The following is a 10,951-nucleotide window of genomic DNA, read 5'->3' as shown; positions in this document are numbered from 1 at the left end:
CCCATAGCGTCCATCCCATACCCCTCCGGTGGGGGCCCTCCCAGCCTGTGGCCTGTCTCTAACCGCCCCCCCCCTTTCTTTCAGGTCTCAACGCTCCCGCTCCCACAGAGCCTTCCCTGCCATGCCTGGCATGCCCCTCCCTCTCCTCCTGCAAGCTGCCCGCCCGAGGAGACGCTGAGGTCAGCAGAGGGGCCGCAGAGAGGGTGGGCCCGGCAGAGAGCTGGTGATGAAGACGGGCCAGTGTGAGGGCCAGGGCCTGCCTCTAGGCCTGCCCCGCTGACCACCAGCCTGCCCGCCCCCACGGCCGCTGTGGCTGGAGGTGGGGTCTGCTACCTCGGGCCGGTCTCGCTCCAGCCCAGGAACCCTTGCCCACCGCACGGCGGCCGTCCTCTCTTGCCAGAGCTTTCCAGGAGCTCTGAGGCTGAGGCTCCAGCCCCAGCCCCTGCCCGCAGCCCCAGGCCCAGCCCCAGGAGATCCCAGAAGCCTTGCACCTGGGGCTTAGGCAGGCCCCGCCATAGCCGGGGCCCAGACCCCCACCTGGGGGACCCCCAGCGCCCCGGTGCTGGCCGGCCACTCGTGTCTGCAGCCCGAGGAGGCCCTGGCCGGGGGTTCTCCTTTCTGCCTGTCCAGTGGGGGTTTCCAGATTCAGGGGACTGATGGCTGCAGGTGACTCTGTCAGTTCCTCCATCCTGCACTCCTGCCGGCTCCCCCCCCAGATTTTATTTTTGCACATAAGCCATAACCCATACTCATAGGCTGGCATAGGCTGCAGGGAGGCCCTGGGGTCCTCAAGAGGGTGTGACTGGTCCCCCCCCCCCCCCCCCCCGCCCCCAGCGGGTCAGGCCTTCAGTGTCGGACCAGGCTGTGTGTACCCCTGTCACCTTACCTGAAGACAGACTCTTTTGTAAGATTTTGTTAATAAAACAGTGAAACTTCTCGGTGTGTGCTGTTGTTTCTCGTTGGCTGGCATGGAGCTGCAGAGGGAGGTGGCTCAGGGTGGTGGTCCCCAGAAGCCACATGAGTGCAGAATGAAGGGTCTTTGGGGACCTAGGGAGCACAGCCCCGTCACCCTGCAGGCCAGTTGGTCAGGGTCCTGGATCCTCAGGACAATAGGGCCTTAGGGGCTCCCCTCATGGAAGCCCACGCCCTGTGGCCTCCAGGCCTGAGGCAGCCAGCAGTGGCAGAGATTGTTGGAGACTGCCTCCTGGCTAAGCTGAGGACTGCCCCCCAGCATCCTCTGCCCCCTGCCCGCTGGGGCGTGGGGGTGTCCTAAGAGCTCTCCTGCCACCAGCCTCAGCCCACATGGAGGCCCAGGGCTTCTGCCTCGGGGTCTCCTCCAGCATCGAGCCCTGGGGACCCAGGCAAGGCAAGATCCCCGCTGGGAGGTGACCCTGACAAATCCTGGGTCGTAAACGTGTTCTCTCCAAGCCCGTTTCCTCATCTGCCAAATGAGCAAACCATCACTAATATAAATCCATGTGCAGGTTCAAGAACGGAGAGACAAGGGCCATCTTGTGCCCTGTGGGTGGCATGGAACCTCACTGGCCTCTGTGAGGTCCCAAGGCCCCCGAGAGGGAGAGCTAGACTGGAGAGGGCTCAAACCCCTGGACCAGCCAGTGATCAAGGAGAAGCAGGCCCAGCAGAGGTGGACAGTGAGCCTTTGGTTACAAGGAGTTCGCTTGCTCAGTTGTGGGGCAGGCTGGACCTCCGGGGCTCAGGCTGAGCTGCTGTGGGATTTCTTCTTCCCGCCGCAATTAGGGCCCGTCAACTGATTGAGACAGGCCCACCCAGATGCCCTCGGTGATCATCCTTAGGTAAAGTCAACTGATTATGGGCTTCAGTCACACCTGCAAAAGGCCTTCCAAGCAATACTTGCATTAGGGTTTGATTGGATGCTGGGGGATGGTTCCCTAGCGAGGCTGACATGTAAAACTGACCATCGCAAATGCCACAGTCATGGGCAGATGCTGGTCACCCACCCAGCACAGGTACTCCCCTCCAGAGGGGCTGCTCTGCTCCAGGGGGTGCTGGGCCAGGGGGCCAAGGCAGGTGTGCGTAGTGCGAGCACAGGCCAGCCTGGGGCGGGCCGCCCCTGCTAGAGCCTCGCTGCAGGGTCCTGTGGAGGAAGGAGCCCTGCGAGGCCACAAGGAGGAGACCTGCGGGGGCAGGAAGTGAGCGGGGGCAGAAAGAACCACCTGCCACGAGGAAGTGTCGTCACCTCTGCGGGGGGGGGGGGGCTGGCAGCCCTGAGCAAGGCCCTCCGTGGCGAGAAGGCAGCCTGTTCCCTATTCTTCCCTTTTATTTCTTTTAAATAATGGACACTGTGACAAGAATGGGGAAAGGAAATTGACGGGAACAGGAGGCCGGGGCCCCACGGCGACGCCTGAGAGGCAGTGATCTCTCCCAGAGAAACACTCCAGCTCACATCAAAAGCTGGAAGCTGTAGGTGCTTTTTCTTTTTAATAATAAAAAACTACTCCCTGTAATTGGATGATTGTGAGACAGGCTATCTGAGCACTTCAAATAATTGGAGATGCAGCTCCGAATCTCTGTGTCCTCAGAGAAGAGGCTGAGGGTGAGGGAGGAGCAGGGCGGGGTGGAGTGGGGTGGAGGGGCCCAGACCCAGTCACGTCCCAAACGGAACGGGATGTTCCCAGAACAGGCCTCGCTCACGCCTCCCCGTCTTGCTTGCCCATGATCACAGACTACCCAGCCTCCCTTCTCAACAAGTGCGTGGGGAAACTGAGGCACAGGGAGGGGCTTTGCTTGCCTCCCTTTGGGGATCAGAGCTGGAACTGGAGACAGGCCATCCAGAAGCCCTGCGGGGGCTCACCCTACAGATCCAATTCGCTGCGGGGCTTCTGAGCCGTGTGGATGTGGGCTCAAGCCCCAGGGCTGCCTTTTCTCTAAGGTCAGGTCTGCCCATAGAGCTGGCATGAGGGTCAGAGGGCAGGGGGCCCAGGCTGGGGAGGTGCTCAGAGTGTTACTCCCTATTGTCTCTCCAAGGCTCAGCTGAGACATAGGTCTTGCATGTCCCCTTAATGTGCTGCTGGGGGTGAGCACATAGCCCTGGGGGTTAAGCAAGCTGCAAGGGCCAGCCTGAGAAACGGGCTTGGAAAAGTGTATGAGTCAGAGTGAGGCCAAGCTGCTGTAACAAAGAGGCCCAACAAAACGGCTTCTTTGCAGTCCCATGAGCGTGCAGCTGGTGCCTGGGCTCCTGGGCTTATTCAGACCTTGCAAGTGCGCTGCCACATCCAGGCCACTGTCCTTGTCTGCTGCCTGAAGCCAGAGGAAGGGCAAAGACACAGGAAGGGCATACCACAGTCTTTAGGCTCAGAGAAGCCCAGGGAAGAGGCCCATCACTGCCACCCACACCAGCCCCAGGGCACGCAGTCACAGGGCCACATCTATAGCTGCATGTAGGAGGGAGTGGGGGGGAGGATTTTGGTGGACAGCCAGAGGGCAGAAGGCCACACGGAAAATTGTTCGGGGTAGTGTGAACTTCACCTTGCCCCAGGGAGGTCGGGCCTCTGTCCTCAGCTGCTGGGAGGTCACCGCTGAGCCCGGAGACATCCTGAGTCCAGTGTCCTTGTTCCCCTGGGGCTCTGGGCCACACGGTATCAGCTCGGCCTCCGGAGGGGCTGGAGACTGAGGTCAGCCACGCGGGCAGCCAACCGGGTCTGCGTGACGGGAACCAGATAAAGACCCTGGACACCGAGGCTGGGGGCTTCCCCGGCTGGCAACACTCGTATGTGCTGTCACTTCGGGGCCCGCGACTCCACGGGGAGAGGGCAGTATGGACCCTCCTGGGCCCTGCTCTGGGCGCCCCTTCCCCTGGCTGATGGCGGTCTGGGTCCTTTCCCTGTGATAAACCGTAACTGTGAGCACGACAGCTCTAGTGAGTTCTGGGAGCCCTTCGAGCGAATCAGCAGACCCAATGGGGTCTTGGGGACCCCAGACTCTGCAATTGGCATCAGAAGTGAGGGTGGTCTTGAGAATTGTTCCCAGGTGATATAACTTCATAGATGATGTCACTCTTTCTAGTCCATAAGGGACTTTTAACTCCAAGGGGATTTAGGATTAACATAGAAATTTAACAGAATCAAACTCAAAATGTTATCATTTTTGTCAAGAATTTATATATGCTTCATATTTCAAGCATTTTCCCACTGGAGAGAATTGGACTGATAGGAATAAGGGAGAAGCTCATGATGCTGACATGAATCGTCTAACGGGGTCGCTGGTGTAGACTTGTGACTTTAGGTAGAAACCATATAATTTTATGTATAGTACTGGAACATTGGAAAGAGCTTAAGAATCACCATATTTTTTAGCCTAATTTATTGAGTTTATAATAATTTTTTAAAAGATTTTATTTATTTACTTGACAGAGAGAGACACAGCAAGAGAGGGAACACAAGCAGGGGGAGTGGGAGAGGGAGAAGCAGGCTTCCCGCCGGGCAGGGAGCCCGATGCGGGGCTCGATCCCAGGACCCTGGGATCATGACCTGAGCCGAGGGCAGACGCTTAACGACTGAGCCACCCCGGCGCCCCGAGTTTATAATAATTTTTAAGTATTTAGAAATTTCACAAAGTTTGAAAAAAATAGATTCCCCATAGAATATGTTGGATTTTATGGATGTAGTTTAAAAGGTTCGGAGGCATCAGTGGGACCAAACATTAAAGTCCCCTTCAATTGGCTACACAGGTGTAGCACTGCTAAGTGTCCCTTAGAATCTGAAGGGAAAACTTGGGTGGGGATTTGTAATTTGGAGCTCCAGCACTCATTTAAAGACCAAAGAGACTTCTGAGCCCTTGGTCCCGGGTGCAGCCCCCAGCACGGCTGAGCTCCCTCCAAGGGGGCTTCAATCCCTGTGCTCAGAGCTGTGTGTCCCTTGAGTGACCGGGGACCACCATCCAGCTGACCTCTCCTGTCCCCGTGAGGCTCCCCGTGCTTTTCCTCTCCTCCCTGCCGTGCCGCCCTGCGCCCCCGAGCACCCCCTCCCATGCTGTGGTGCTCCCAGCCAGCGCCCTACTTTCCATTAACTTGTTTCCTCCAGGACGGAGGCCAGGCAGACCCAGACCCCCAGCTGGGGGCTCTGGAGGCCCCACATGGCCCTCACTTTCCACTGCAATGGGGCCTCGGAGCCTGCCCGCCTTCCCGGAGAGGGGGGACTGAGGTCCCAGGGGGCTGGGAGTCACCAGGTGAACCAAATAGCCTCCTTCGAGTCTCGGTCCACCTCAGGCCGAACCTCTCACCAGAGTGAAAGCAGGACGTCAGGCAGCAAGCGTCCCTTCCTGGGCTCCATCCTCTGTCTTCCCACCTCTCTTCTACCCCGTGTAGCCCCACGCAGGCGCCCCTGCTCTCCTCTTAGGCAGCCCAAACCCGGCCTACCCAGATGGCCCGCTAACCCCAGTGCTGAGCCCGGGCCGCCTGGGGGACCCAGGTGAGGGCAGCTCGGCCTGAGGGTGCAGCTGAAGCTGGACCACAGGGTGGGGGTGGCCTTTCCAGAAGCAAGGCCACTGGCAGGGTGGGGTTTGCTCCCCTTAAGCCCCCAACCCCACCAACCAGTGGACGCTGCACTAAGGCTACACCCCTGGATCCCCAGGACTGACCCCCCTCCTCATGGTGGCCCTCAAGTCCCAGCTGGGCAGGGAGTGCCCCCACCCCAGCACCCAGACCCTGCCCACCCTCCTCACCCAGACCCCGCCCCAGGGCAAGCTGGCTTAGGTCCCTTGTTTCTTCTGTAACTGCCCCAGGGCCGCCACTAACCCTGTGCCAGCCTCAGCCACCCCACCCTGGAGCCGCCACCACCCCAGCCCTCACTCCCCCAGCCGCCACCCCCCCCAGTCACCACCCTGCCCCGGAGCCGCCACCCCCCACAGCCGCCACCCCCTCAGCCACCACCCTGCCCCGGAGCCGCCACCCCCCACAGCCGCCACCCCCCCAGCCGCCATGCACCTGCCTCTCCCCAGACGCCAGCACCCTATTTGGATTTCAGACTCAGTGTGCGCTCTTCCCCCAGGGTGTGGCCTGTGATGACACGTCCTTTCTTAGGTTTTGTTTTTCCCGGAATTTCAGATGGCTCTTCGCTCGCTCTGACTCTGCTCACAGGCACTGCTCACTCCCGCCCCGAGGCGCTTCGTCCTACAGCCCCGTCGCGTCTGCTTTTGTGTCTCCTTTGTGCTGATTTGTTTTCCGGAGACCCTCGTCCTGGAATACAAAGACCTTTAAGAAACCAAACCGAGGACCAGAAAGGCCCAACTCCCCAGGGGTCTCCCACTGCCTCTGCATAGAGCCCCAGTTCCAGACCCACCCCCTTGCCCCTAGCCGCCACCCCACAGTGCTGGGGGGGGGGGGCCACCCCCTCCCCCCCCCCCCCTCCCCCCCCCCCCCCGTCCCTACCTCTGCCTCCTCTCTCTCCAGCATCCTCTGGCCCCTCCCGTCCTGCCAGCCACCGTGTCCTTCCAGAATCCCTTAGAAGCAAAACTTCCTCCTCTGTTCTCTCCCACTGGCCCCTGCCCCCTGCCAGCTCTCCCCAGCTGTCTCCCGCTGCCCACCTCTGTCCACCTGGCACTGCTCCGGAACGCCTCCTCCCTCCGACCTGCCTCTTTGCAGGAGTCCTGGACCTTGGGCACAGGCCCCCCGCCGAGTGACCTCTGCGCACAGCCCCCTCGGCTCAGCCCTGGAAAGGGCTCGGGGTGCCAGGTGTCCCCCTCTGAGTCCCTTCCCCTGTCCATGGCCGGGTCCCGAGCTTGGCTCTGACCCGTGGAGGCTGCTAGGTGCCAGCCACGGTCCCGTCTCTGAGCCGCGGCCCCATTTAGAGCAGGACAAGCCTTGGCTCAGGGTGCCCAAAGGGGGGGGGTCTTGCTCAGAGGCGGTTTGTTCCCCAGGGACAGCAGCAACCTGAGGAGGGAGTGAGCACCTCACTGCAAGAGTAACAAAATGGCTCTAGAAAGAGAGCCAGAGCAGGGGCCTCTGAGGCCGTCTGGGATGCCACCTCGCTTGCCTCTCTGGACATCTCATGGGGGCCACAGAGCGGCCCGTGAGACTCCAGTCTCCCCCCCACCCCCGTCTGCCGGACTTCTATTCACCCTGCAAAGCCCTGCTCTCTCTTGGCCTCCCCTCCATGGCCACCACCCTTCAGCCCACCCTTGGTGTCACCTCCGTGGGCCCTCCCTGGCCCTCCCTGTCCTGGCACCTGCTTGGTGCTCTCTGAAGACAGAGACCGCCGTGGCAGCCCTGTGCCCCCCCCTTTGCCCTTCTGTGCACTGGGGGCTGCCCCTCTGTGGCGGGGGCCCTGGGCTCCCGAGCTCCTGCTGCTGGCTCGTCTGGCGTCTTCCATGGCAGGAGTCTGGGCTGTGAAGAAAGCTATTTTTAGCCTCTGTTAGCCCCGTAATTATCTTTGTCTCTGTTTTGCCCTGTGCTTGGTACAGTTCTGCCAGAAAATGTCAGTCTGTCTTCACACTCAGGGGAAATGGGGACGAGGGGGACCCCCACCATGGAGTGGGTGGGTGCTGGCTGTGCTCCTCAGAGAACCTCTTCTGATTTCACCTCCGGGGGGGGCTCTGCTCTCCTGCTACAGGAGACACCGGCCCCACCTAACAGAGGCCAGGAGGGCCTTGGAGGAAATTCTGACACCTCCCAGCCAGAGGGGCCTGGGGGTGGGACGGTGGCTGGGGGTTGCAGGCTGAGGCCTCACCTGTGCCCCGACTGCGCTCAAAACAGGGCCTGGCCTGGATGAGGGGCACTGAAGCCATCTGTGCAAAGAGTTCGTGTCTGTGAGGATTTGGACCTGGCCTTGGGGAGCAGACGCTGCTTTCCTCTGATCCCTGGATGAAGCAAGAGCTTGGGGTCCCCTCAGACCCCCACATCTCCTGGAGCCTGTCTTTGGCAGGCAGGAACTCTGTGTATTCCTGCTGTTCCTCTAAGCCTCCGAGGAGACCCTAACTCACCCTAGGAGAAACTAACTAACCCTAAACCTCAAAGGTTTGCGCCTTTGAGCAGGTAAATCACTGCTGTGCAGGGCTCCCCATCAAGAACAGATGGGACGTGGCCATGCGCACCACTGCCTGGGGCTGGGATCCTAAGTCCTTCCTTGGGCTGGAGACAGGCATCTGTGGGAACAGAGGCACAGAAGGAGGCTTCTCGGTGGGAGGTGCAGGAGGGGCACGGCCTGGGGCCTGGGGCCCCCGGACCTCAACGCCTCCCCTGAGGTCAGCTGGCACCTCTGACTCCCCCTGGCCGGCCTTCAGGGCCCTCCCTCCACGCTTATTTCTCCCCAGATGCTCATGTTTTGAAGTTGTTGTTCTTTATTTAATGTCTCTCTGCATTTCCACTCTTCTCCCTGTCCCGTCATCCAGGTGTTGCTATGGAAACCAGGCTGTGGTACCCACGGCATCCTTGACGGATGAGTTTCAGGACCACCTGCGTGTGTGTGCTTGCGTGGTAGGGGGTGTGCGTGCATGTCAGGAGGTGTGCCTGTGTGCGCGTGTGTGGCGGGGGGAGGCCTGCCTGGGGGCTGAGAAGGGCCCCTGCGGTTCGTGGCCTGGAGCAGGAGGCGCAGAGGGAGGGTGGTTGTGGGAAGCCCACAGCGCGCGCTACCCCAGCCTCCGCAGCAGGGGTGTGACCCCATCACGGCCACGGCCCTGCTCCTCACGGCTGCCCCTCCTGGGTGCCGCCGCCCCCGCAGCCCCAGCGGCCTCCCTTCAGCCCTGGCCCCTTGCGGCCCCCTTCCTTCCGCCTGTCTGACTCCAGGGCCTCCCCTCCTTTCCCTCAGGCAGCTTGCAGAGCTGAGTCAGTGCTGGCCTCAGCCCTCCAGCGGTGACGCGGGGTGCCCCGAGCTGCAGGCCCTGCGGGCTCGCTGGGCACAAGGCCTTGCTGTCCTCTGGGCTTTCTCCTCCCCTTCGGCGTCCCCATCTCGGCAGCAGCAGGGCCACCCGGCACCTCCAGGGCCCTCTGTTGCTTCTGGGATCCAGACCAGGGAGCACGGAGGCGAGCTGAGGGGAGAGGGGCCCCCCCGGGTTGGGGGATGGGCTGCGGCACTGGACTCGGTGCTGCAGTGCTGACAGCAGCCCCCCCCCCCAACCCCTGTCGCCTGTCACCGGCCTCCGCCCACCTGGGAGCTCCGAGCCCGGAGTCCAGATGAGCCGCGTGGGTGGGAGAGGAGAGCCGAGGAGAGCCGCAGGGGCCGGTCTTCTGCCAGCCTCCGGGCTCCTCCCTTCCCGCAGTTCCCCCCCCCCCAGCGCCCCCACCAGGCCAGCCAGTGGGGCTGCATGCTTGGGGATGGGATGCAGGCTCAGGGGGGTCTGACTCACATCGGAGCCCTGGGCCCCAGCAGAGCAGGCTCCCAGGACAGGGCTGTGCCTCCCCAACACGTCCTGCTCCCTGGCTCTGACACCTGACAAAGTCCTTCCCGGTCCTATAGATCACACCTGCCTGAGGACTCTCTCTCCCTCCCCCTCTGGAGTACTTCCCGCACAGGGTCATGCTTTGGATATATTGGGTTAAAAAATGCAAAATTAAAATGAATTTCTCTTTATTTTTTATTGCGGCTACTAGAAAATTTTAAGTCACATTTCTGGCGCAGGCTCTTTCTGTGGCCATGTGCGGTGTGCCTCACCCAGGCGAGCAAGGCCCCAGGCAGGGGACAGCCCCGGGGAGGGCCGGAGCTGGTTTGCTAAGCCTGACCGCTGGGTGAGGGGGCCGAGTCCAGGGGGTCGCTGCCAGCCAGCCAGGGAGCCCGAGGGACCCCGGAGGGCCCCACGCTCTGGAAGAGGCTCGGCCCCATCTCTGAGAGCTCAGCGGGACGTGCTGCCTCACTTCCAGGAGGCCTCGGAGCCACTTCCCAGCGATGCTAGTGGCCGGTCGTGGAAACCCGGCACGGCGCCCGCTGGTCGGCAGAACGCACGGAGTCTCAAGCACAGGCGTCATCCCGTCTCTTTCGAGCTTGGTCTCAGCATTTCTTCTGCCCGGTATCTGTGTGCTTCTCTGAGTCTCCCCCGACCTGGTCCTAACAGCTTCCTGGCTTTGACCAAGGCCTGGGGCAGGATGTAAATGCCAGCTTTGACCCCGGCGCATTTCATCTTGGGCAGAAAACCATAGTTCGTGCTTGCCCTCGCCCACAGCGACCCTGGCCCCATTGAGCCTTCCTGGAACCCCAACCTCAGGCACCTCAGAACTCCCTGGAGGGGTTTCCCTGGGGCATTGTCAGCCTGTGAGGCTCCTGCTCTCCCCCTCTCTCCTCCTGGACCTACCTGCAGCCTCCATCTAGGCCCTGTTTCCTGCTGCTCTCACAGCTCTGTGATTGTGGGCTCCCCAAGGCAGGGGGGGGGGGCCGTGGGTATGCTGGAGTGACCCCACCACCCTTACCTCCTGATCCTCACTGTCACCCGCCCCAAGACTCCAGCATGCCCCCTCCCTCTCGCCCCCAAGTCTCCAGCTCTGAGATGAGTCAGGCCTTCCTAGCCTGTTCATGCAAACCCTCCTGCTGTGTCCCTTCTTCCCCATTGTGCAGGGCCCCTCCTGCGGTGCCCCCCTCCCACAGCACCCCTGTCTTCCAGAGTGCCCCCCTTCTGACGGCCCCTACTCTTTCTCTTCCCTCTCTTCCAAAGGGCTCCTGCTTCCATTTGTCTTGTCCCAGGACAGCTCCCCACCACACGCGCACACACACACACACACACACACACACACACGCAATGCTACCTCGTGTTACATGGTGTTACATTGTTATTCTCCTTCCTTGTTTCAGTTCTTCGTCTTCTTGGGGTTCATTTCATGAAGCTAGCTCTACCCTGGCACCAAAACCAGACAGAGACAGTATAAGAAAGAGAGAAAGAAAGAAAGAAAGAAAGAAAGAAAGAAAGAAAGAAAGAAAGAAAGAAAGAAAGAAAGAAAAAAAGAAAGACAGAAAGAGAGAAAGGAAGGAAGGAAGGAAAGGAAGGAAGGAAG

At 60.8% G+C, this 10,951-nt stretch overlaps 2 long non-coding RNA genes across 4 annotated transcripts in view; one reads left to right on the top strand and one right to left on the bottom strand.

Annotated features, from left to right (window-relative positions):
- LOC141372861 (uncharacterized) overlaps positions 1-936 on the top strand; it is a 1,606-nt gene extending 670 nt beyond the window's left edge. The window contains exon 3 of the long non-coding RNA XR_012378387.1: positions 85-936. This is a non-coding gene — a long non-coding RNA (uncharacterized lncRNA). The remainder of the gene's footprint in view (positions 1-84) is intronic.
- Positions 937-9,559: 8,623 nt separating this feature from the next.
- The window catches only part of LOC141372778 (uncharacterized), an 8,544-nt gene continuing 7,152 nt past the window's right edge, over positions 9,560-10,951 (bottom strand). For all 3 annotated transcript variants that reach the window (XR_012378186.1, XR_012378184.1, XR_012378185.1), the window contains exons 2-3: positions 10,706-10,794; positions 9,560-10,041 (exon numbers count right to left, since the gene is read on the bottom strand). This is a non-coding gene — a long non-coding RNA (uncharacterized lncRNA). The remainder of the gene's footprint in view (positions 10,042-10,705; positions 10,795-10,951) is intronic.

Source organism: Callorhinus ursinus, unplaced genomic scaffold (genome assembly GCF_003265705.2).
Source record: "Callorhinus ursinus isolate GAN/ISIS: 27379988/994484 unplaced genomic scaffold, GSC_fseal_2.0 scaffold5, whole genome shotgun sequence".
In the NCBI taxonomy this organism is placed as follows: domain Eukaryota; kingdom Metazoa; phylum Chordata; class Mammalia; order Carnivora; family Otariidae; genus Callorhinus; species Callorhinus ursinus.
The sequence above is the reverse complement of the archived record's forward strand: the minus strand, read 5'-3'. Positions and strand labels throughout refer to the sequence as shown.